Raw genomic sequence first — 25,893 nt, forward strand, 5'->3', positions numbered from 1 at the left:
CAATATTGTGAAAATGACTTTATTACCCAAAGCAATCTACAGATTCAATGCAATCCCTATCAAATTACCAATGGCATTTTGTACAGAACTAGAACAAAAAAATCTTAAAATTTGTATGGAGACACAAAGGACCCCGAATAGCCAAATCAATCATGAGAAAAAAAAAAAAAAGAGCTGGAGGAATCAGACTCCCTGACTTTAGACTATGCTACAAAGCTACAGTAGTCAAGACAATATGGTACTATCACAAAAACAGAAATATAGATCAATGGAACAGGATAGAAAGCCCAGAGATAAACCCACCCACCTATGGTCAACTAATCTACAACAAAGGAGGCAAGGGTATACAATGGAGAAAAGGCAGTCTCTTCAATAAGTGATGCTGGGAAAACTGGACAGCTACATGTAAAAGAATGAAATTATAACACTCCCTAACACCATACAGAAAAATAAACTCAAAATGGTTCAAAGACTTAAATGTAAGACCGGACACTATGAAACTCTTAGAGGAAAACATAGGAAGAACACACTTTGATATAAATCACAGCAAGATCTTTTTTGACCCACCTCCTAGAGTAAAGGAAATGAAAACAAAAATAAATAAATGAGACCTAATGAAACTTCAAAGCTTTTGCACAGCAAAGGAAACTATAAGCAAGACGAAAAGACAACCCTCAGAATGGGAGAAAATATTTGCAAATGAATCAAGGAACAAAGGATTAATCTCCAAAATATATAAACAGCTCATGCAGCTCAATATTAAAAAAACAAACAACCCAATCAAAAAATGGGCAGAAGACCTAAACAGACAGTTCTCCAAAGAAGACATACAGATGGCCAAGAAGCACATGAAAAGCTGCTCTACCCCACTAATTATTAGAGAAATGCAAATCAAAACTACAATGAGATATCATCTCACACCGGTCAGAATGACCATCATCAAAAAATCTAGAAACAATAAATGCTGGAGAGTGTATGGAGAAAAGGGAACACTCCTGCACTGTTGGTGGGAATGTAAATTGATACAGCCACTGTGGAGAACAGTATAGAGGTTCCTTAAAAAACTAAAAATAGAATTACCATGTGACCCAGCAATCCCACTACTGGGCATATACCCACAGAAAACCATAATTCAAAAAGACACATGCACCCCAATGTTCATTGTAGCTCTATTTACAATAGCCAGCTCATGGAAGCATCCTAAATGTCCATCGACAGACGAATGGATAAAGAAGTTGTGGTACATATATACAATGGAATATTACTCAGCCACAAAAAGGAACGAAATTGCATCCTTTGTAGAGACCTGGATGGACCCAGAGACTGTCATACAGAGTGAAGTAAGTCAGAAAGAGAAAAACAAATATCGTGTATTAACGCGTATATGTGGGACCTAGAAAAATGGTACAGAGGAACTGGTTGCAAGGCAGAAATAGAGAAACAGATGTAGAGAAAAAACGTATGAACACCGAGAGGAAAGCTGGGGGGGATTGGGGGTGGGATGAATTGGGAGATTGGGATTGACATATATACACTAATATGTATAAAATAGATAACTAATAAGAACCTGCTGTATAGCACAGGGAACTCCACTTCGCTTTACAGTAGAAACTTAACACAACATTGTAAAACAACTATACCCTGCTTAAAAAAAATAGAACTTATCGAAAACCACAGTGTGTTAGCTATTAGAATATTTTTTCTCTTTTATCCTCGTCTGGATTCATCTTCCAAGGTCATTGATGATTGGCTCATCATGCTGGATGATATCTCTTCTTCACTGAGGTCCAGGATGTACTGAAATATGTTTCTTGTTTCAGGACTCTATTAATAAACCTTGGTTTATGTGGGTTTTCTCAGAATATGAGAGGCAGTAATGTGTGTTGGTTAAATACACAAACTTTAGCATCAGATGACCTGAATTTAATCTCTTATAAGCTTTGTGACCATGGACATATTACTTAAACTTTTAAGCCTAAGTCTTCTAATCTGAAAAATGGAATTATAATAGTACCTAATTCATACTTTTGATTGGAAGATTAAATAAAATAGCACATTGAAAGCCCTCTGCACAGTACTGCCAAATAATAAATGCCCAATAAATGTTCCTCATTCAGCCAGCTGAGGGCATGACCTCTGTCATTCTTGAGAAACCAAGTTAGCATCAATTGATTACCTGGAGACTAGTTTTTTGTGGGAGGGGACAGAACTATTCACGGAATATTAAATATTTAAACTGTACTTTGGAGGAAAATAAGAATTTTCTAGGTAGAATCAGGGAGGTTAAAAATTCTTGGAAATTGCATGTCACAAGAGATAATAAACAGCGTAGAATACTGTAAGTTGTCCAATGTGACAGGAACCCTGGGCATAGACAGAGACTTCATATAGAGGCTGGGTTCAAGTAGGAGCCAGAGTAGCCTAGAATGTTTTCTTTGTCTGTTTGCTCTATAGAGTATTTATGTTTCTAAAAATATAATAAGTATTATAAAGAGGAGAAAGAATAAATACTATTGTTTGTCTCTGCTTTTTGGAGAATTACTTAGCTGATGTAATAGTGATTCTAAAATAATACCTATTTGGAAACTAAAGCTTGATTTTTTTGAGGGGGAATGTAGATAGAATTTTCAGTCATTGTAATAATCATGGCCACATTTATGTTTGTTATAAGCAAGAATAGATGCAAAGTTTGTAGATTTAGTAGTATTTTTCTTTTTCATTGTACTCTTTACTTCTGGAAGCCCCAGCCTCAGGACTGCCTGACATTCAGCATCCTCCCACTATCCTTTCAGAATCTCATTGACTCAGATGACTTTCTTTTGCTTATATCTTTTCCCTTCCAAAACTCTATCCAAGGTCATACTCTCGTCTAGCTGTCACAAAGGATAGGATCTGATATATTATTTTGCCGTAAAATATGAATGATCAATAATCTCAAAGCTATGACCATAGATCTCCCCCCACACACAAGCTGAGCAGATCTTATATCTTATTCGTAACTTTAATTAATGATATTAATAATGATAGTATGACAGAAGAGTCCCATATTGCAAAAGGAAATTTCTAGCAATAAACTACCTGGGCCAATTTCGTGCCCCTCTGAGAAGCCACCACCAGGGGAGTCCAGCCTGCAACTATAACGTGGCTTCCCTACAGGGACACGGTCACAGAACCTCTGGTTCCTGGAACTTCAAGGACCAAGGATGAGAAGCCAAGTACCCACTCTTAGTTCTCAGAGCACTAATTACATTGTTGTGTTCAGAAATGGTGATCAAGCAAGAATGAGAGCTAAATACATGGACTCCAGGGGACAATTCTCCCTTGTTTTGAGTGATGGTCAACACCAAAGGCAGCAGCTGGCTCTGAACACCAATGGGGATGGAAAGATTTCTGTGGAGTCAAATGAAACATTGATCGTCTTCAAGTCACTCTACCTTAAATGGTTTTTGATACAAATCAATTTTCCTTAAAAGATGTAAAAACCAAGAAATCCAGGAATAGCTTGTGCAGGCTTCCCAGATTGTTGCATAAATGATCAAGAATAGCCTGGCACTATTTCTTTACAGCAGTAACTGAATTTTACCATTGACAATAGATACCTGCCTGCTTCTTTTAAGCCATTTTAATTTTGGCTTCACTTCATAGGGTATTGATAATTAATTGCATCAGCTCCACTACTTTAATAAAACTGGTCATCCACAAAGCAAATATGTATTGCTTAATTTTCAGTTTGAGAGTTGATAACCACTGAAAATTAATCATCCATAGAAAGGGAACTGAGCAGCACTTCTAATCTCTGAAAAGATTGCCAGTCCATTAGAGTTATGTGCTATAATCAATTCACATATAACTGTATAATTTATAAGCTCCAAATTAGATCAGCTATCTATTAGACCTAATAAAAATGGAAATGTATTAATCAGATTAGAAAAATAAAGGAGAAAATTAGCAAGGAATGGGATGTGATACCCCTGGAAAAAAAGAACAATGAGAAGTTTTTGTGTGAAAATTGAATGAGTTAAGCCGGTGTTCCCTGTATGCAGCAATATGCTTTTATAGATAATTCTCTATAGTTTATATATAAAAGTTTAAAAGAAGTCTCCTCTTGGAAACTATATGGAAACTAATACGCCTGAACAAAAGTTCTTCACATCATCTATTACTTCCAAGAGGATATAACATTTATTGAGCACTTATTATATGCCAGGTGTGGCTCTAGGCCTGTAGGACATAGGCATGCATTTTACGATTAATATTCTTATTGAGCTCATTTTCTAAGTTAACTATTAACTAATTTTTTCCTAGATATGCAGATCAAAGAAACCCTAAGTTTTTGCTAATGTTTCAAAACCATAAATATTTGACATTCAGTAAAGTTTTAATGCTAATTAAGAAATCTAGTTTCACTTTTATGCCATGTTCCTTCCCTCATTACCTCATTTTGCTCCTTTACTCACTAGCTTAGCTTGAGCCAAACTCCTACTGAACCACCAGAAGTAACAACCACTAGAATCAACGAACACCAACTGCAAGAAAAAATAACAGTAGAAATGGAATTGCTTTTTAAAAAATATTCTGTAAAGAATAACATTTTCATGTTTTTCAACATTGCTAGTTTTCTCCAAAGTGAAAGTTTCCTACCTAAAAGAAAATGAAACAAGCAAGTAATAAAATGCCTCTGATATACAGGTAGCCATGACTTACACATTCGAAACTTCATAGTATTTAGGATAATAGAAACACCTGTAGGGGTTTTTGTTAATCACATATTTGTTGGTTTTCTCACTTGAAATGTGAATATCCCTCTCCATCTATCTCCAAAGGGAACTGGGTATATGTCTGAAAAAGGAAATATATGTACTATCTTCTGCATAAATCAGTTAACCTGGAGTGAGTTTGCATGTGCCTGAAAGATATACAACTTATTCTAAATCTGTGCTGCAAAGAATTAATGAACACCAGCACTTCAGCTTCCTTTGACAACTCTGCATCAGTATTAAAGTCATTTTTTTTGTTTCTCTTTAAATTATGTTTATCTACTGTTATGAATTTTCTCAATATTATAGTGTGTCTGTAGTATCAGATAATATCATATATTTATGTGGAGCTCATGCATACATTTATATGAAGTCCATTTAACGATCTCTACTTTGAAATAACTGGTTTTATTTATTTTAATTTTGATCATGTTTTATGTACAGACATTTTTGCTTGGAAATATGTTTCTGAAGAATTCAGAATAACAGTATTTCTCTAGATTATTCTAGATATTTAAAACTCTCAATAAATTTCTTTTAAACCATCAATTTCCAGTTTTTAGAAAAGCAGGAACACTTCCCAACTCAATTTTTGAGGCCAGTATCATCCTTCAAACATCAACAGATAGAAGCAGTATAAGAAAAGAAAATACAGACTAACATGTCTCATGAAAACATAAGCAAAATTCCTCAACAAAATGTTAGCAAATCAAATCCAGCAATATGTGAAAAAGACAATACAGTGATTAAATGGGGTTTATCCCATTAATTCGAGATTGGTGCAACATTTGAAAATCAATCAATATAATTCACCATTTCAACAGATCAAAGAAAACAGTATAATCTTCTCAGAAGAAGCAGCAGAAAAAACATTGGAAAACTAAAAACATCCATTTATATTAAAACTCCCAGCAAACCAGAAACACAAGGAAACTTCCTCAACCTAATAAAGGAATGCACAAAACCCCCTTAGCTAACAATATACTTAATAGTCAAAGACTGAATACTTTCCTCCTAAGATAGGGAAAAAGCCAAGGATGTCTGCTCTTACCAGTCCTAATCAATATGGTACTGGAGATCCTAGCCAGTGTAAAAAGGCAAAAAGCATAAAGAAAAAGTATCCAGATTGTAAAAGAAGTAATGAAATTCTCTCTGTTTACATGTGATATGATTGTGAAAGATTTTATGAAAATGTTAGAACTAATGAGTGACTTGAGCAAAAAAAAAACAAAAAAACAAAAACCAAACAAAAAAACCAAACAAAAACAATCAAGCAAAAAAGACACTGAAGGAATCACACTACCAAAGTTTAATTTTACTATAAACTGAGACAGTGTGGTATAGGTGATAAATTAGTCACATGAATCAATGAAATAGAATAAAGGGTCCAGAAATAGATCCACACATATGTGAACAACTGGCTTTTGACAATGATTGAAGGCAATTTAATGTAGAAATGACAGTGCTTTCTACAAGTGGTTCAGGAACTATTGACATGTAAGCAAAAAATGGACCTTGACACCCACTCATACCAAATATATAAATTAACTCAAAATGTATCATAATCCTAATGTAAAGCCTAACATTGTAAAACTTCTAGAAGAAAATATAGAAGAAAATCTTTGTAAATTCGGTTTAGGTACAAGTTGCTTAGGTATGACAACAAAAGCATAATAAATTGGACTTCATTTAAAATTTAAAAAGCAAAGACAAACTTCAGGTCTTCAAAAAACAGTGTTAGGAAAATGAAAAGACAAACTGTTGATTGAGAAAAATGTTTCCAAACACATACCTACTAAAGGATTTCTATACAGACTTTATAAAGAACATTCAGAACAATAAGAAGAGAAACAATGCAGTAAAACATAAATGGGCAAAGTATTTGAATAGACACTTCACCAAAGATAATATAGAAATGGCAATACAATATGCTGAATACAAATGTTGACTATCTTTTGTCACTAGGGAAACGCATTTTGAACCAAAATGATATATCATTACACATTGATTAAAATGACTGGGAAGCTAAAACAAAAAAACAAAACAAAATCCCACTGGTATACAATAACCATATGACCCATGACCCAGTAACCTCACTCCTAAGTTTTTACTGAAGATAAGTGAAAACTTGGGTTCATATACATATGCATATGTTTATGGTGGCTCTATCCATAATCAACTCAAACTGTAAACAACACGAATATTCTTCAACTACTGAATGAATAAATGCACTGTGGTACATCCATACAAGTGGCTACTGCTGATACATGTAACAATATGTATAATTCTCAAATGAACTATGCTAAGTGCATAATGCACTATGCTACATATTCTATGATTCTAGTTATATAAAACTCTACAAATCAATTACTGCATGCTTGGCACTGAGAGTGAGGGAAGAGATTGACTACAACCTGTAGGGATTTTCTTGGGTGATGGAACTGTTCTATATTCTGATTCGAGTGGAGAATCTATGATTATGCTTTTGTCCAAACTCAGAACTGTACATTTTAGTTATGCCTCAATAAAATGAAATACAAAATATAAAATAACTGAAATCAGTGTAAATAAACTTAAATGATAATGGATTCAAAAAATCACATGTTCTTTTTCTTTTACAAATTAATAGCTGATTTAAATGCATTTATTAGAGATTAAATGAATGAATTAAATGTACAGTATTTTTTACAACAAAATGGGTGATGTAGATTTCAAAAAAATTACTCTTTTCTGTTAGAGTTTAGCAGCAAGATGCCAAGGTTTAACTTAATTTATATCTGTCCTGTCTCACGTGGAGTGTTGCTTTAAAAAAAATACCCCACAACTCTGGAGTATCACATAGACTTACAACCATTTCCTCTCCTCCGATTTATTGATACATCTCATGCTACCATAATGAACTTCCACTACTCTATTTCCATCAGGTCTCCTCTCACATTTACCCTGGACCTCTCAAGTGTTCAATGCAATAAGATCATTTCAAGCTTCATCATAAGATGATATCTCAAGGCATTCAGTACTATTGACCATTTCATCCTAGGTAGAAAAATAAACCATTACATTTCTTGAATTTTGACACATTTTCTACTGATTCCCATTCTAACTCTTTGGCTACTCCTCTATTATTCTCTTTTATTGGCTTTTCTTCCTTTGTGGATGAGTTAAAATTTGCTTTCTTTCTGTTCCTACTCACTTTTCAGTTAATACATTCTTCTTGGTTAAGCCCATTTCCTCCCATGCCTTCAACAACTCTTCAGTATGCTTATGACTCCCCAGTCTGTAGGGGCCCCCCAATATCAGTATCTTGAAGTGCAAGCTTAACATTTATTTTAAACTCTCTCATCTTCATCATCCTGCAGCACAGTGAATGACAGCCATCTTTTTCTTCACTCAATGACGTCATCTCTGCAAACATTTTCATGGGTGTTTCTTCTGCTTTCCTCCCACCTAAAGGTAAAGTTAGTCATTTGGGCACATTTTCTGAAGGATAGAGCCTTGGGAGTAACAGTGTAATTTAATCAGATAACCTTGAGCTAGAGAAACATGGGACTGTTTATACTTGAGATAACATCTCTGTCTTTATTTCTCCTGGCTGGTAAAGTGACCTGGATATCTCCTCTTGGCTGGAAATTACCCCGTATGAAATAACTTGAGTATTTGCCTTGGTAAGCTTAGACATTAGGGCAAAGACTATTTTATTCTCTTACTTTGGCTCTTGTACTCTTTCTTGCTCATTTTCTTTGGATCTTTCACCAACAGCAGTGGAGGTTTGAAAGAAAAAGAAATTTATTGCACAAAAATATAAACATTTGAGCAACAAAGATCCACACACAGAGAAAGATACTCCTATAAATTATTATATTAATGGGAAAAGAGATTCATTTTGGGGGTTAGGATATGTGTCTCTGGGATTTTAAACTAACTAGAAGACCAAGGAAAGTGTTCAACTGTATACGATTTTGGCTTTGGGATTGCCAATGTCAAGGGAATGGCAGGTGAAAATAGACCAGCTGCCCTAGATTCTGCTTATCTTTAGCTTATGCTGTACTCTTTTCCCACCTTGACGGACTTTTTTATTCCCCTTTAATGAAAGTCGATAAGTTCTAAAACTATACAAAAATACATACAATAAAATATCAAATACACAAGTACCCGTGAGCCAGAATGAAGAAATGTTAACATTTTATTGCTTCTGCTTCAGATTTCATTTTATTGTTTTTTTCAAATAAAAGATATATAACATTATGAAAGATGGTAAAGTCCTTTTTGTTCCCCATTGCAATCACATTATCTTAGCTCCTTTTCCCAGAGCTAAATGTGGTATATGCCTTCCTGTTCATGTTTTCATTATTTTGTCACTAAATCCATAAACATTGCTTCTTGCATTGTTGTTTTAAAAATGTATATTAATGCTGTTATAGTGTATTATTCCAGAAGTTTTTTTAAAAAATTAATTTATTTTATTTTTATTCATTTTTGGCTGCATTGGGTCTTTGTTGCTGTATGCGGGCTTTCTCTAGTTGCGGCGAGCGGGAGCTGCTCTTTGTTGCCGTGTGTGGGCTTCTCACTGCAGTGGCTTCTCTTGTTGCGGAGCACGGGCTCTAGAGCGCAGGCTCAGTAGTTGTCACGCACGGGCTCAGTTGCTCTGCGGCATGTGGGATCTTCCTAGACTAGGGCTTGAACCCGTGTCCCCTGCATTGGCAGGTGGATTCTTAACCACTGTGCCACCAGGGCAGCCCCAGAAGTTTTTTTTTTCACTCAGTATATTTTTGAGATCTATCCACATTCACATATATTAATCTAGTTTTTATTGCTGTAAGAATTGCGTGAATGCACAGTAATTTATTATTCAGTCCCTTAACTAAGGACACCACTGGAATGGATATTTTCATGCATATCATCTGTGGCAAATATGTGTAAGAGTTTCTCTTGGGCATATATTTAAAATCAGCAGTGCTGAGTCACAGATTATATACTTCATTATATCCAGATATTTACAAGTTGCCCTGTAAAATGTTTTACCATTTTATTCTTCCACCAGCAGTGAATGGTTTTCAGGTTTTTTTGTCCTTGTCAAATCTTAGTAGTATGAGATATTTGGGTTTTCTAATTTAATTGGTATTAAATTATATATACATAATTTTCCTTAATAATTAAAGAAGATGAGTGTTTCTTCATGTAGTGGTTTTCCTCTGGTGTTTATTCTTTTGTGATTGCCTATTTAAAAAGCAAAACCAAAAAACATTATTAAGGAAAACATATACTGAGATCTGTTTTTATATAGCTTAAATATCATGACTGAGAACTGAGGCCACCTGTGTCAGCAGGTCTACAGGATTTGTGCCATTGAATTCTTGCCTCAAAAGATGAGGCTGTAAACCAATAAATATTTCACTATTTGCTTCAGGAAATTCTTGCACACCAGTAGTTCAGGGCAAAGAGTTTGCTCATCTGGGCAAATGGTTTCCCTACAAGATATTAGATTGCTCATCTGGGGAAACAGCTAGTTTGTCAAACAACTGTTTATTTATCATGACTCACTTCAAAATCATTGCCTCTCTATGTCTACCACAATTATGTCACAAACTTCTCTCAAAACCAAGCAGCTCTGTACCCTGAAAGAACCACCTTAAATCACTTGAGCCCAAACTCTAAAACCTATAAATGTCCTTTCTTTTTTTGTTAATTTTACCTATTAAACTGTGGTTGATTTAAAATACTGTGTTAGTTTCAGGGGTACAACTTTAGATTCTTCTCTATTATAGATTATTACAGGATATTGAATATAGTTCCATGTGCTATACAGTAAATCCTTGTTGTTTATCTATTTTATATATAGTGGTATGTATCTATTAATCCCATACTCCTAATTTATCCCTCCCCCTCCCCTTTCCCTTTTGGCAACCATAAGTTTGTTTTCCACGTCTGGGAATCTGTTTCTGTTTTGTAAATTAGTTGATTTGTATTTATTTTAGATACCACATAAAAGTGATATCATATTTGCCTTTATCTGCCTGACTTACTTCACTTAGTATCTTAGTATGATAATCTCCAGGTCTATCCATGTTGCTGTAAATGGTAGTATTTCATTCTTTTTATGGCTGAGTAATATTCCATTATACACACACACACACACACAGGCACACAAACACACACATACATACACACACACCACATCTTCTTTATCCATTCATCTGTTGATGGACATATAAATGCCCTTTCTTTTTTTTTATTATTTTGAATTTTATTTTATTTATTTTTTTATACAGCAGGTTCTTATTAGTTATCCATTTTATACATATTAGTATATATATGTCAACCCCAATCTCCCAATTCCTCCCACCCCCACCCCCACGTCCCCCTTGGTATCCATACGTGTGTTCTCTAGTCTGTGTCTATTTCTGCCTTGCAAACCAGTTCATCTGTACCATTTTTCTAGATTCCACATATATGTGTTAATATACGATATTTGTTTTTCTGTTTCTGACTTACTTCACTCTGTATGACAGTCTCTAGGTCCATCCAGGTCTCTACAAAGGGCGCAATTTCATTCCTTTTTATGACTGAGTAATATTCCATTGTATATATGTAGCACGTCTCCTTTATCCATTCATCAGTCGATGGGCATTTAGGTTGCTTCCATGAGCTGGCTATTGTAAATAGTGCTGCAGTGAACATTGGGGTGCATGTGTCTTTTTGAATTATGGTTTTCTGTGGGTATATGCCCAGTAGTGGGATTGCTGGGTCATATGGTAATTCTATTTTTAGTTTTTTAAGGAACCTCCATACTGTTCTCCATAGTGGCTGTATCAATTTACATTCCCACCAACAGTGCAAGAGGGTTCCCTTTTCTCCACACCCTCCCCAGCATTTGTTGTTTGTAGATTTTCTGATGATGCCCATTCTAACTGGTGTGAGGTGATACCTCATTGTAGTTTTGATTTGCATTTCTCTAATAATTAGTGGTGTTGAGCAGCTTTTCATGTGCCTCTTGGCCATCTGTATGCCTTCTTTGGAGAAATGTCTATTTAGGTGTTCTGCCCATTTTTTGATTGGGTTGTTTGTTTTTTTAACATTGAGCTACATGAACTGTTTATATATTTTTGAGATACTCCTTTGTCTGTTGATTTGTTTGCAAATATTTTCTCCCATTCTGAGGGATGTCTTTTCATCTTGTTTATAGTTTCTTTTGCTGTGCAAAAGTTTTTAAGTTTCATTAGGTCGCATTTGTTTATTTTTGTTTTTATTTCCTTTACTCTAGGAGGTGGGTCAAAAAAGATCTTGCTGTGATTTATGTCAAAGAGTGTTCTGCCTGTTTTCCTCTAAGAGTTTTACAGTGTCTGGTGTTACATTTAGGTCTTTAATCCATTTTGAGTTTACTTTTGTGTATGGTGTTAGGGAGTGTTCTAATTTCATTCTTTTGTATGTAGCTGTCCAGTTTTCCCAGTATCACTTATTGAAGAGACTGTCTTTTCTCCATTGTATATCCTTGCCTCCTTTGTTATAGATTAGTTGTTATAGATTAGTATAGATTAGTGCGTGGGTTTATCTCTGGGCTTTCTATCCTGTTCCATTGATCTGTATTTCTGTTTTTGTGCCAGTACCATATTGTCTTAATTACTGTAGCTTTGTAGTATAGTCTGAAGTCAGGGAGCCTGATTCTTCCAGCTCCGTGTTTTTTTCCCTCAAGATTGCTTTGGCTATTTGGGGTCTTTTGTGTCTCCATACAAATTTTAAGATTTTTTAGTTCTAGTTCTGTACAAAATGCGATTGGCAATTTGATAGGGATTGCATTGAATCTGTAGATTGCTTTGGGTAGTATAGTCATTTTCACAATGTTGATTCTTCCAATCCAAGAACATGGTATATCTCTCCATCTGTTGGTATCATCTTTAATTTCTTTCATCAGTGTTTTATAGTTTTCTGCATACAGGTCTTTTGTCTCCCTAGGTAGGTTTATTCCTAGGTATTTTATTCTTTATGTTGCAATGGTAAATGAGAGTGTTTCCTTAATTTATCTTTCATATTTTTCATCATTAGTATATAGGAATGCAAGAGATTTCTGGACATTAATTTTGTATCCTGCAACTTTACCAAATTCATTGATTAGCTCTAGTAGTTTTCTGGTGGCATCTTTAGGATTCTCTATGTATAGTATCATGTCATCTGCAAACAGTGACAGTTTTATTTCTTCTTTTCCAATTTGTATTCCTTTTATTTCTTTTTCTTCTCTGATTCCTGTGGCTAGGACTTCCAAAACTATGTTGAATAATAGTGGTGAGAGTGGACATCCTTGTTTTGTTCCTGATCTTAGAGGAAATTCTTTCGGTTTTTCACCATTGAGAATGATGTTTGCTGTTTGTTTGTTGTATGTGGCCTTTATTATGTTGAGGTAGGTTCATTCTATGCCCACTTTCTGGAGAGTTTTTATCATAAATGGGTGTTGAGTTTTTTCAAAAGCTTTTTCTGCATCTATTGAGATCATCATATGGTTTTTATTCTTCAATTTGTTAATATGGTGTATCACATTGATTGATTTGAATATATTGAAGAATCCTTGCATCCCTGGGATAAATCCCACTTGATCATGGTGTATGATTCTTTTAATGTGTAGTTGGATTCTGTTTGCTAGTATTTTGTTGAGGATTTTTGCATCTGTATTCATCAGCAATATTGGTCTGTAATTATCTTTTTTTTTTGTAGTATCTTTGTCTGGTTTGGTATCAGGGTGATGGTGGCCTCCTAATGAGTTTAGGAATGTTTCTTCCTCTGCAGTTTTTTGGAAGAGTTTGAGAAGGATGGGTGTTTGCTCTTCTCTAAATGTTCGATAGAATTCACCTGTGAAGCCATCTGGTCCTGGACTTTAGTTTCTTGGAATATTTTTAGTCACAGTCTGAATTTCATTACTTGTGATTGGTCTGTTCATACTTTCTATTTCTTCCTGGTTCAGTCTTGGAAGGTTATACCTTTCTAAGAATTTGTCCATTTCTTCCAGGTTGTCCATTTTATTGGCATAGAGTTGCTTGTAGTAGTCCCTTGTGATGCTTTGTATTTCTGTGGTGTCCATCGTAACTTCTTCCTTTTCATTTCTAATTTTATTGATTTGAGTCCTCTCCCTCTTTTTCTTGATGAGTCTGGCTAAAAGGTTTATCAATTTTATCTTCTCAGAGTACCAGCTTTTAGTTTTATTGATCTTTGCTCTTGTTTTCTTTTTTCTGTTTCATTTATTTCTGCTCTGATGTTTATGATTTCTTTCCTTCTACTAACTTTGGGCTTTGTTTGTTCTTTCTCTAGTTAATTTAGGTGTAAGGTTAGATTGTTTATTAGATATTTTTCTTGTTTCTTGAGGTAAGATTGTATTGCTATAAACTTCCCTCATAGAACTGCTTTTGCTGCATCCCATATGTTTTGGATCACTGTGTTTTCATTGTCATTTGTCTCTAGGTATTTTTTGATTTCCTGTTTGATTTCTTCAATGATCTCTTGGTTATTTAGTAATGTATTGTTCAGCCTCCATGAGTTTGTGTTTTTTATGGTTCTTTCCCTGTAATTTATTTCTAATCTCATACTGTTGTGGCTGGAAAAGATGTTTGATATGATTTCAATTTTCTTAAATTTACCAAGGCATGATTTTTGACCCAAGATGTGATCTATCCTGGAGAATGTTCCATGTGCACTTGAGAAGAAAGTGTAATCTCCTGTTTTTGGATGGAATGTCCTCTAAATATCAATTAAATCCATCTGTTCTATTGTGTCATTTAAAGTTTGTGTTTCCTTATTAATTTTCTGTCTAGATAATCTGTCCGTTGGTGTAACTGAGATGTTAACGTCCCGCACTGTTGTTGTGTTACTGTTGATTTCCTCTTTTATAGCTGTTAGCATTTGCCTTATGTATTGAGGTGCTCCTATGTTGGGTGCATATATATTTATAATTGTTATATCTTCTTCTTGGATTGATCCCTTCATCATTATGTAGTGTCCTTCCTTGTCTCTTGTAACATTCTTTTTTTAAAGTCATTTTATCTGATATGAGTATTGCTACTCCAGCTTTCTTTTGATTTCCACTTGCATGGAGTATCTTTTTCCATCCCCTCACTTTCAGTCTGTATGTGTCCCTAGGTCTGAAGTGGGTCTGTTGTAGACAGCATATATATGGGTCTTGTTTTTGTATCCATTCAATGGGTCTGTGTCTTTTGGTTGGAGCATTTAATCCATTCACATTTAAGGTACTTATCAATCTGTAAGTTCCTATTACCATTTTGTTAATTGTTTTGGGTTTGTTTTTGTAGGTCCTTTTCTTCTCTTGTGTTTCCCACTTAGAGAAGTTCCTGTAGCATTTGTTGTAGAGCTGGTTTGGTGGTGCTGAATTCTCTTAGGTTTTGCTTGTCTGTAAGGCTTTTGATTTCTCTGTCAAGTCTGAATGAGATCCTTGCCAGGCAGAGTAATCTTGGTTGTAGGCTCTTCCCTTTCATCACTTTAAATGTATCGTGCCACTCCCTTCTGGCTTGTAGAGTTTCTGCTGAGAAATCAGTTGTTTACTTCATGGGAGTTCCTTTGTATATCATTTGTCATTTTTCCCTTGTTGCTTTTAATAATTTTTCTTTGTCTTTAATTTTTGTCAGTTTGATTACTATGTGTCTCAGCATGTTTCTCCTTGGGTTTATCCTGCCTGGGACTCTCTTTGCTTCCTGAACTTGGGTGGCTATTTCCTTTCCCATGTTGGGAAGTTTTCTAATATAATCTCTTCAGATATTTTCTCAGGTTCTTTCTCTTTCTCTTCTCCTTCTGGTACCCCTATAATGTGAATGTTCATGCACTTAATGTTGTCTCAGAAGTCTCTTAGGCTGTCTTCATTTCTTTCATTCTTATCTCTTTATTCTGTTCCAAGGCAGTGATTTCCACCCTTCTGTCTCCCGGTCATTTATCCGTTCTTCTGCCTCAGTTATTCTGCTATTGATTCATTCTAGTGTATTTTTTATTTCAGTTATTATTTTTTTTATATTTGTTTGTTTGTTCTTTAATTCTTCTAGGTGTTTGCTCTTTAATTTTTCTAGGTCTTTGTTAAACCTTTCTTGCATCTTCTCGATCTTTTCCTCCATTCTTTTTCCAAGGTCCTGGATCATCTTCACTATCATTATTCTGAATCCTTTTTCTGGAAGTTTTCCTATCTCCACTTCCTTTAGTTGTTTTTCTGGGGTTTTATGTTGGTCCTTCATCTGGTACATAGTCCTCTGCCTTTTCATTTTGTCTGTCTTTCTGCGAATGTGGTTTTTGTTCCCCAGGCTGCAGGATTGTATTTCTTCTTGCTTCTGCTCTCTGCCCTCTGGTGGATGAGGCTATCTATGAGGCTTGTGCAAGCTTCCTGATGGGAGGGACTGGTGGTGGGTAGAGCTGGGTGTTCCTCTGGTGGGCAGAGCTCAGTGAAAGTTTAATCTGCTCTCTGCTTATGGGTGGGGCTGAGTTCTCTTCCTGTTGGTTGTTTGGCCTGAGGTGACCTAGCACTGGAGCTTACAGGCCCTTTGGTTGGGCTAATGGTGGTCTCCAGGAGGGCTCACACCAAGAAGTACTTCCCAGTACTTCTACTGCCAGTGTCCTTGTCCCCACAGTGAGCCACAGCCATCCCCCACCTCTGCAGGAGACCTTCCAACATTAGCAGGTAGGTCTGGTTCAGTCTCCTATGGGGTCACTGCTCCTTCCCTCTGGGTCCTGATGCCCACACTACTTTGTGTGTGCCCTCCAAGAGTAGAGTCTCTGTTTCCCCCAGACCTGTTGAAGCCTTGCAGTCAAATTCCACTAGCCCTCAAAATCTGATTCTCTGGGAATTCCTCCTCCCATTGCCGGACCCTCAGTTTGTGAAGCCTGATGTAGGGCTCAGAAACTTCACTCCAGTGGGTGGACTTTTGTGGTATAATTGTTTTCCAGTTTGTGAGTCACCCACCCAGCAATTATGGGATTTGACTTTATTGTGATTGCACCCCTCCTACCGTCTCATTGAGGCTTCTCCTTTGTATTTGGATATGGGGTGTCTTTTTTGGTGAGTTCCAGTGTCTTCCTGTTGGTGATTGTTCAGCAGTTAGATGTGATTCTGGTGCTCTTGCAAGAGAGAGTGAGTGCAGTCCTTCTACTCTGCCATCTTCAGAAATGTCCTTTCTTGATATCATTGCTTTGAGTCACTACCATGACTCTGATACATTTAGCCTTGGCAAAGCAAAACGCTTATCGGTGGTCTTTGTGGAGTCAAGAGTTGCCAACACTGAAGTAGAAAACATAATGTAATGATTTCTCCTCCCCATACACCTGTCATCCAACTTAAGTAATAAGCAATCTTGTGTCATCTATATCCCTACTCACTTCCTCCATCATGTCCAGATATTTTGAATTAGTCTTTGACATATCATTTCAGCAATCTGTTAATTAGATTCATATTTTCTTATTAAACAGTCAAATTCATTCTGGACATTTATACTTTTTCTATTTTTTGGTACTGCAATTATCTTCTTCAATTCAGTTGTTTGATTTTTTTCTTTCTTTGTAATTTGTTAATATACAGAGGCTTTTTTTCTGACTAATTTTACAATGTATTTTACAACCCTAGTTTTTAAATATACATGGGAATTATTATTGTGTATGGGATTAGGTAGATAACTAAATATTTTTTCATATGGAATTTAGTGGTCCCAGCACTATATTTGAACACATATTTTCTTTGTCATTGATTTGTAATGCTACCTTTGTCATCTACCAAGTTCCCATATATGTTTGAGTCTAAATATTATCTGAGTATTCTGATCCATTGATCTATTTGTCTATCCCCACATAAACACCTTTTGATTTTAATTAATACAACTTTATACTAATTATAGATATCTAGTATGGCATACACCAACATATTGTTCTCTTTTTAATCACAAAATTTTTGGATGTTCTTGAATCTAAACTTCTTAACTACAGTTAATTTAAAATCAGTTTGCCTGTGTCTTTTAAAATTCTATTTGAGTTTTTTTTCTGAAATTATATTAATTTATAAATTAATTTCTGAACAAATGATATGTAAATGATAGTGAACATTCACAACCATGCACACAGAATGTCTTTTATTCAGATTTTATTTTATGCACCTTTAATAACATTTCATGATTTTTTTCAAAATATTTTTGTACATCTTTTCTCAAGATTTAGTTCTATGTGTCCTGTGTATTTTCTAAGTAAGCTTTTTATTTTGGAATAGCTTTAGATTTGCAAGAACATTGCAAAGATACTACAGAGAGTGTCTATATATCCCACACTCATTTTCATCAATTATTAACATCTTACATTAGTTTGGCACATTTGTCACAATTGATGAACCAATATTTATATATTATTTTTAACTAAAATGTATACTGTATTCACATTTCCATAGGTTAGTACGTTTTGGCACATTTTGCCCACTCCTTACCCTCTGCCTCTGGTAACCACAAATCTGTTATTTTTTGTTTGTTTGTCTTTTTGTTTTTAGATTTCACATATAAGTGAGATCATACAGTATTTGTCTTTCTCTGTCTGATTTATTTCACTTAGCATAATGTCCTCAAGGTCTATCCATATTGTTGCAAATAGCAAGATTTTATTTTTTAAAGGATGGATATCTGTATATGTGTATCACTTTCTTTATCCATCCATCACTTAGGTTGTTTCCATGTCTAGGCTATTGTAAATAATTCTGCCATGAACATGGAGGTGCAGATAACTCTTTGACACAGTGATTTTGTTTCCTTTAGATATATACCTAGAGATGAGATTGCTGGATCATATGGTAGTTCCTCTTCTATTTTTTGAAAGTTTGAGAAAGATTGGTGTTGATTCTTCTTTAAATGTTTGGTAAAATTCGCCATTGAAGCCCTCTGGTCCTAGGCTTTTCTTTGTAGTGAGGTTTCTGTTCAGATTTTCTACTGTTTCTTGGTTCAGTTTTAGTGTGTTGTATGTTTCTAAAAATTTATTCATGTCTTCTACATTGTCCAGTTTGTTGTTCATAGTAGTCTCTTATTGATCTTTGTATTTCTGTGGTATCAATTGTAATGTCTCCTTTTTCATTTATAATTTTATTAATTTTCATCTTAAATTTTATTAATTAAAATTTATAATTTTAATAAGCTAGTTTATTAATGTTATTAGCTTGGGTCTCCAAGCTAAAGGCTTTGTTAATTTTGTTTATCTTTTCAAAGAACCAACTCTTAGTTTTGTTAATCTTTTCTATTGTTTTCCTGTTCTGTATTTCATTTATTTCTGCTCTAATCTTTATTATTTCCTTTCTATGTATTATTTTATTCTCTTTGTTATTTTTCTTTCTTTTATTAGCTTTCCACTTCTTGAACTAATGGTACATCTTACAACTTTTAGAAATGAAATATTATAGTGCAGTATCAGTTTTAGGAGTATTCCATATAATTGAAAATAATATATATATATATATATATATATGTTACTTACTTGGTGAAGAGTCATTTTTATAGAGTCTCTGTTAAAATTAGATTAAGCTTTTAACATTCTTTTTCAAAAGTTCTAGATTATTACTATTTTCATTTGCCTAAGAAATCTATTTCTGGAATAGATGATTAAAATTTCTTACTGTGATTAATATTCTTTTTCGATTTCTACTTTAGTTCTATAATTTTGCTTTATTATTTCTGCATCTATAGGTCATTAAAGTTCACAATGGGTTTCTTTTCAGTGGATGCACTTTTAGCAATATATAGTTTCTCTCTTTATAACTATCGATACTTTTACTTTGAATTTTTTTTTCTGATATGGATGTTTTTCTACTAGCTTCCTTTTTAGTAAGATTGCCCTTTTATATATTTTTCTGTCCCTCAATATTGAACTTTTGGGTTCATTTTCTTCTAAAATTAACACTTTAAGCAGTTTATCTGGATTACAAATATATACATATGCACATATATATATTCTACTGAATGCAAATGAGTAAATAGGTATATATTTCCTTTATATTTGTAAGATCGCTACTATATTTGAACGTTTTGTGACTTTATTTCATGGTTTTACATTAGAGCATCACTAAAATTAGACTGCTTCTTACAATTAATGGTTTTCTCTTATTTTCTGCCTTCTGGGGATTGATTTTGTTTTCATTACATTTATTTCTGTCTTTTCTATTGATTGCTTTCTATTATTCATTTTTCTTTTTCTTATCTGGAAAGCACAGATTTTATTTCTGTTATTTTAGTGCCTACTGTTTGTGCTATGCTTGGTAGGTTCCTTGTATGTCTTATAGATAAGGTAATAAAATAATAAAATGGCATGAAAAAGGATATTGTTAATGTAAAAAAAATTAATTGAGGTCCAAAGAAGCTCCATTTCAGAACCAATAAATAAAATATAAACCACAACGCAAAGAATAGACACAATTGAAAAGTGAATCTGTATGTTGAATAAAAAGAATGCAGAACACAAAGGCAAAGTACTCAAGATAATTACAAATAAGATAACAGCTAGAGAGGACAGAAATTTGTAGTTAAATACAAGGACAATTGGTTTCTTTTAATTAGAGAACACAATAAATGCAAACAAAACAAAAAATAAAATTGAGTATAATTTCATGAAATGAATAAGGAATTGAATATAGGCATAAAAGACATTGTTCTTATGGTCATAGGATGCATTGTTTAAGGACAAGAGAAGATTAATATAACCATAATGAGTAATTAAGTACGTAATTACAAGAGGACAAATTTCTGTAAATAAGATATAAGGATATGTATGTAATGGGGCAACTCATTCAACATTGGAATTTAGGGAAAAACTTCCTGAGATCTGAAGAATAAATAGATGTTAACCTATTGAAGTGGAGAGGAAAATCACCCCAAAGTAGTAATAGCATGTGTGAAGACTCCAGTTAAGAAAAAAGATGGCATGTTTTAGGAAAGGAAAAGAAATACATTGCTATGGGTTGAATTGTGTCTCCCCCTCCAAATTCAAATTTTGAAGCCCTTATGCCCACTATCTCAGAATGTTGACTGCATTTGGAGATAGGGTCTTTAAAGAGATAATTAAGTTAAAATGAAACCATTAGGTTAGGCCCTAATCCAATCTTATGTCTTTACCTGAAGAGAAAATTTGGACTCACAAAGATGCATCAGGGGTATATATGCGCAGAAGAAAGACTATATGAGTACACGGTGAGAGGCCAAGGAGAGACGCCTCAGGAGAAATCAAACCTGCCAACACTTTGATCTTGGAATTCTAGCCTCCAGAAATATGATAAAATAAATATCTATTTGAAGCCACCCAGTCTGTGTTATTTTGCAGTGGCAGTGCTGATAAACTAATACATGTGTGTAGGTGGAGTTGAGAGAGCAAGGAGGAGAAAGAAGCAAGATGAAACTGACACAAAACAAGGCTTGATCCTGCAGGTTTTACAAACCACACAAAGGGTGATTTTCTCTACTTTAAGTAGAGTGGGAAGCAATGGAATAGTTTAGAGCAGGGCTAAGACATAATCAGATCTACATTTTATGAAAATCAATCCAGGTACTTTATGGGAAATGGCTTGGAGAGAGGCCAGATGGGTGAGAAGAACAGTGAGAAGGGTTTTGCAGTGGTCCAGGGAAGAGATGAAGGTTGCAGTGGACTGAATGTTTGAGCCCTTTCCCTCCCACAGTTCATGTGTTGAAACCCTAATCTCTAATGTGATAGTATTTGGAGATGGGGCCTTTGGAAGGTAATTAGGTCATGATGGTGGAGTGATTGGATTAGTATAAAAAGAGACAGGAGAGAACTTGCTTCTTCTTTCTCTCTCCATTGTGTGCTGATACAGCAAGAAGGTGGCGGTCTATAAATCAGGAAGATGGTCCTCACCAGAACCTAATTGGCTGGCACCTTGACCTTGGACTTTCCAGCCTCCAGGACTGTGAGAAATACATTTCTGTTGTTTAAGCTAACTCAATCTCTGGTATTTGTTAGAGTAGACCAAGCTGGCCAAACCAAAGGCAGTCTACACAGTTATTTAACCTCCTAATCTGCTACCATACCGTGTCTACTTAATATTTCACACTTCTGTCTTCTCATGGAAGTGTCCCTGCTTCCATTATGATACTTAAAACATTGTACAAAATTTAACTGTTTGCATATATGTTTATCCACATTAAACACTGTGCTCTCGTGGTAAGTGTGTTATCTGATTTATCTTGTTTTTTGGAGCAGTGCATGGCATCTGAGGTACTCAACAAAGACTTATTGAATTAATGAATAAGTAAATGAATGGATGAGTTATCTTTCTAGAAATTCTGCAATGTGGCTGTTGTATTTTTATTCTGAGCTCCTCTTGTCTACATTGTCATCCTTGTGGTTTGCCTAGTGATGACCTAAAGAAATGTGAAAATGTCATCCATCTGCCTGCCATAGACAAGTCAGTTCTGTCACCTTCTTTATTTGCGTCTCTAAAAAATTCTCCTACTTCTGCTTTGATTTATCCATTTAATCTGATCTTTTTATGTCTCCAGATACTATGAATCATGTGTTTTCTTACTTCTGGCTCTGCTTGGAAAATTGGTCCGCATCTTTGCTGATACCTTGTATTTGGGGCTTTGGACCATAGATCATGATTGATTTACCACATGTGAGTATTTGCATTTTGCATTCATCCTTTGATGTTTCTTTGTAGCTGGGTTTGCTCTAATGCAAGTAGGATTAGCATCTTCAGACACTTATATCTGAATTTTCCTGAGGTCCTCTTGATTCTTTACTTGAAACTTTCTTCACTGAGGTACGCTTGCCTTTCATGCAGGAAGATAGGTTGGATGAAGGAAGTTGTTGAGTATTATGGAGACTCTCATTGTTGATTTTAGATATCTTTGTCATTGATATCCCCAAATAGGATAAACAGTAACTTAGTCATCCTGTGGAGGTTTGAGTTTTCCTGGCTTGTAACAGTGGACACAAAAATAAATCCTGTGAGCCATTTAGCTTTGGTGGAAATGTTTTATTGTATGCTGCAGACTGAAAAAAGATTTTATTTCTAAGCTACATATCTGGATACATTGTTTCCTGAAAAGGATTTAGGAAAAGGAGCAAGGGGGCTTCAACTTTGCAAATTTCAGTCATTCATTTATATATCACACTTATTAGGGTCATACTCTGTGCTAAAACTATCCTAGTTACTTGAGTTACAGCATGAATAAGACACAGTGTCTGTCTGCAGGGGTATGTTCAGTATAGTGGAGAATATAGAAGTATTAAAATAACTGTAATATTTTGTGTCACTTCATCATGGAGGTATGCAGATGGAGATGACAACGTGCCCCCAGTCTCCACTTATTTCTTTATGCTGAACTGGCCTGGAGCACGTCAGAAGTCTGATCATTCTGGGCCCTTTGGACTAGGAAACAAAAGAATTTTGACCTGACCTAACATTAATCATTTTGAAAGGTAGCAAAGTAAAAGTTTAGGTTTCACACTCAGAATAATGAACAGAAGTGGAGAAGGAATTATAAAATAGAAGTGTCTCAGTGTTAATTTTATCACCCACCCACCTGCCCCCCCTTCAGAGAAGTGAATATTTCAAAACTGGTTGGAAGACTAAAGCTGTACCCAAAGGTCGTAGTGGGAAACCTAGTGATTCTCATTTTAGCATTTAAGACTAACTGGCATATGTTCCTGGCAATCTCATTGCATAAATTAGGTTTTAAATAAATGAAGTAGGAAACACTCTCAGAAAATGAGGACGTTCAAATTTAGAATTTCAAAATTGAGCATCACTTCTGACCTCTAAACAAGTTGCCTTTCTGTTTATAGAGTATGCTTTAATGTGTCAGCATACAAATTGAGAGATAAATGGTTGAGAGAAGTATCTCAGGTTGTACAATGGAGGTGAAGAAAGAAAGAGGAAGACATATTTGGAAGCGTCAGTGGGGAGTTAAACATATGGGGGAGTTTTGATGTAATGAACTTTCCATATTTTATGGAATTCAAGCACAAAACAATGTCAGTGTAATTTCCGTGGTTTGCAAGAGGAGACATGATAAAGTCAATAGGGTTGATGAAAGAAATACCTGAACCTGTGAGTAAGTGTGACTAAAAGACTGGCTCCCAGGCTTTTTGTTACCTCTTTCCAGAGATGTAAGAGACCTACCTCACAGGTGCTCCATCAATAATACTACTAAAAACTACTATTTATTGAGCTCTGACAATGAGCTAGGGGTTATCCTGAGCTCTAGCACATATTAAGTCATTATATCTTTCCAACAGCTCCAGGAGTGGGACTTATTATTCTCCCTTTTAGATGAGGAAACAGAGAGAATAAGTAACTACCCTAAAGTCACACGGCTGAAAAGTGGCCAAGCCAGGATTTAGTCCAAGGAAGCCCAGCTCCAGAGCTCACCTTGAGATTCTTAACCATTATGTGAAGGATCAGTGATACTTAGATGAAAAGTGTTATCATGGAGCTCAGGATGCCATGGAAATCACTAAGTTAGATCTTTTTTTTTTTTTTAAACATCTTTATCGGAGTATAACTGCTTTACAATGGTGTGTTAGTTTCTGCTTTATAACAAAGTGAATCAGTTATACATATACATATATCCCCATATCTCTTCCCTCTTGCATCTCCCTCCCTCCCACCCTCCCTATCCCACCCCTCTAGGTGGTCACAAAGCACCAAGCTGATCTCCTTGTGCTACGTGGCTGCTTCCCACTAGCTATCTATTTTACATTTGGTAGTGTATATATGTCCAGGCCACTCTCTTACTTTGTCCCAGCTTACCCTTCCCCCTCCGCATATCCTCAAGTCCATTCTGTAGTAGGTCTGCATCTTTATTCCTGTCTTGCCCCTAGGTTCTTCATGACCATTTTTTTGTTTTGTTTTTTAGATTCCATATATATGTGTTAGCATACGATATTTGTTTTTCTCTTTCTGACTTACTTCACTCTGTATGACAGACTCTAGGTCCATCCCCCTCACTACAAATATCTCAGTTTCATTTCTTTTTATGGCTGAGTAATATTCCATTGTATATATGTGCCACATCTTCTTTATCCATTCATCTGTTGATGGACACTTAGGTTGCTTCCATGTCCTGGCTATTGTAAATAGAGCTGCAATGAACATTGTGGTACATGACCCTTTTTGAATTATGGTTTTCTCAGGGTATATGCCCAGTAGTGGGATTGCTGGGTCATATGGTAGTTCTGTTTTTAGTTTTTCAAGGAACCTCCATACTGTTCTCCATAGTGGCTGTATCAATTTACATTCCCACCAACAGTGCAAGAGGGTTCCCTTTTCTCCACACCCTCTCCAGCATTTATTGTTTGTAGATTTTTTGATGATGGCCATTGTGACTGGTGTGAGATGATACCTCATTGTAGTTTTGATTTGCATTTCTCTAATGATTAATGATGTTGAGCATTCTTTCATGTGTTTATTGGCAATCTGTATATCTTCTTTGGAGAAATGTCTATTTAGGTCTTCTGCCCATTTTTGGATTGGGTTGTTTGTATTTTTGATATTGAGCTGCATGAGCTGAATAAGTTAGATCTTGGCTCACTTTTGGGAGACTGTGTCTACATGTGAAACCCAGAAATCCACTAGCCATAACAGGGTTCTTTTTTTTTCTCTCAGCTCCAAATTCATCCTTTAATACTTGCTCCGAAGGTTTCATGGATTAAACTTTTCTCCTTAGTAGTGAGTGTGACATGAAGTTTTGTCAGGAGAGAGCAGTGAGGGGCATTCTGTGAGGAGGGGACGTCTCTTCCTGGTTCTGGTTGCTGTGTTTGCTTCTGTCTGCTCTGGCTGCATGATGGCTCTGTGGTGTGGGTGTGCTCAGGTGTCCGGTGGGGCTCTACCCTAGCCACACACCCGGAGCACAGGACCTCAAAAACCTCATAGCCCAAGCCCAACCCAGGCCAGGTGCCCACTTTCTCACACTTCTCCTGACATGAGCACCATGGCTCCAGGCCTTGTGCCTGGGGTAATGCCCGATTCCCTGTCTGTCAGCTCACCAGTGTTGGCTCACTTGTGACCTGGAGGATTGTTCCTACTTGCTCAGCAGTTATGGACAACTTTGGCCTGTGCAAACCAACCACCCAATAGTCTGGGTGGTATCTCCCTTCCAATTTTATCTTTCCTTGCACACTCACCATCAGC

This window comes from Balaenoptera borealis (genome assembly GCF_965194805.1).
Source record: "Balaenoptera borealis genome assembly, chromosome: 15".
NCBI lineage: Eukaryota > Metazoa > Chordata > Mammalia > Artiodactyla > Balaenopteridae > Balaenoptera > Balaenoptera borealis.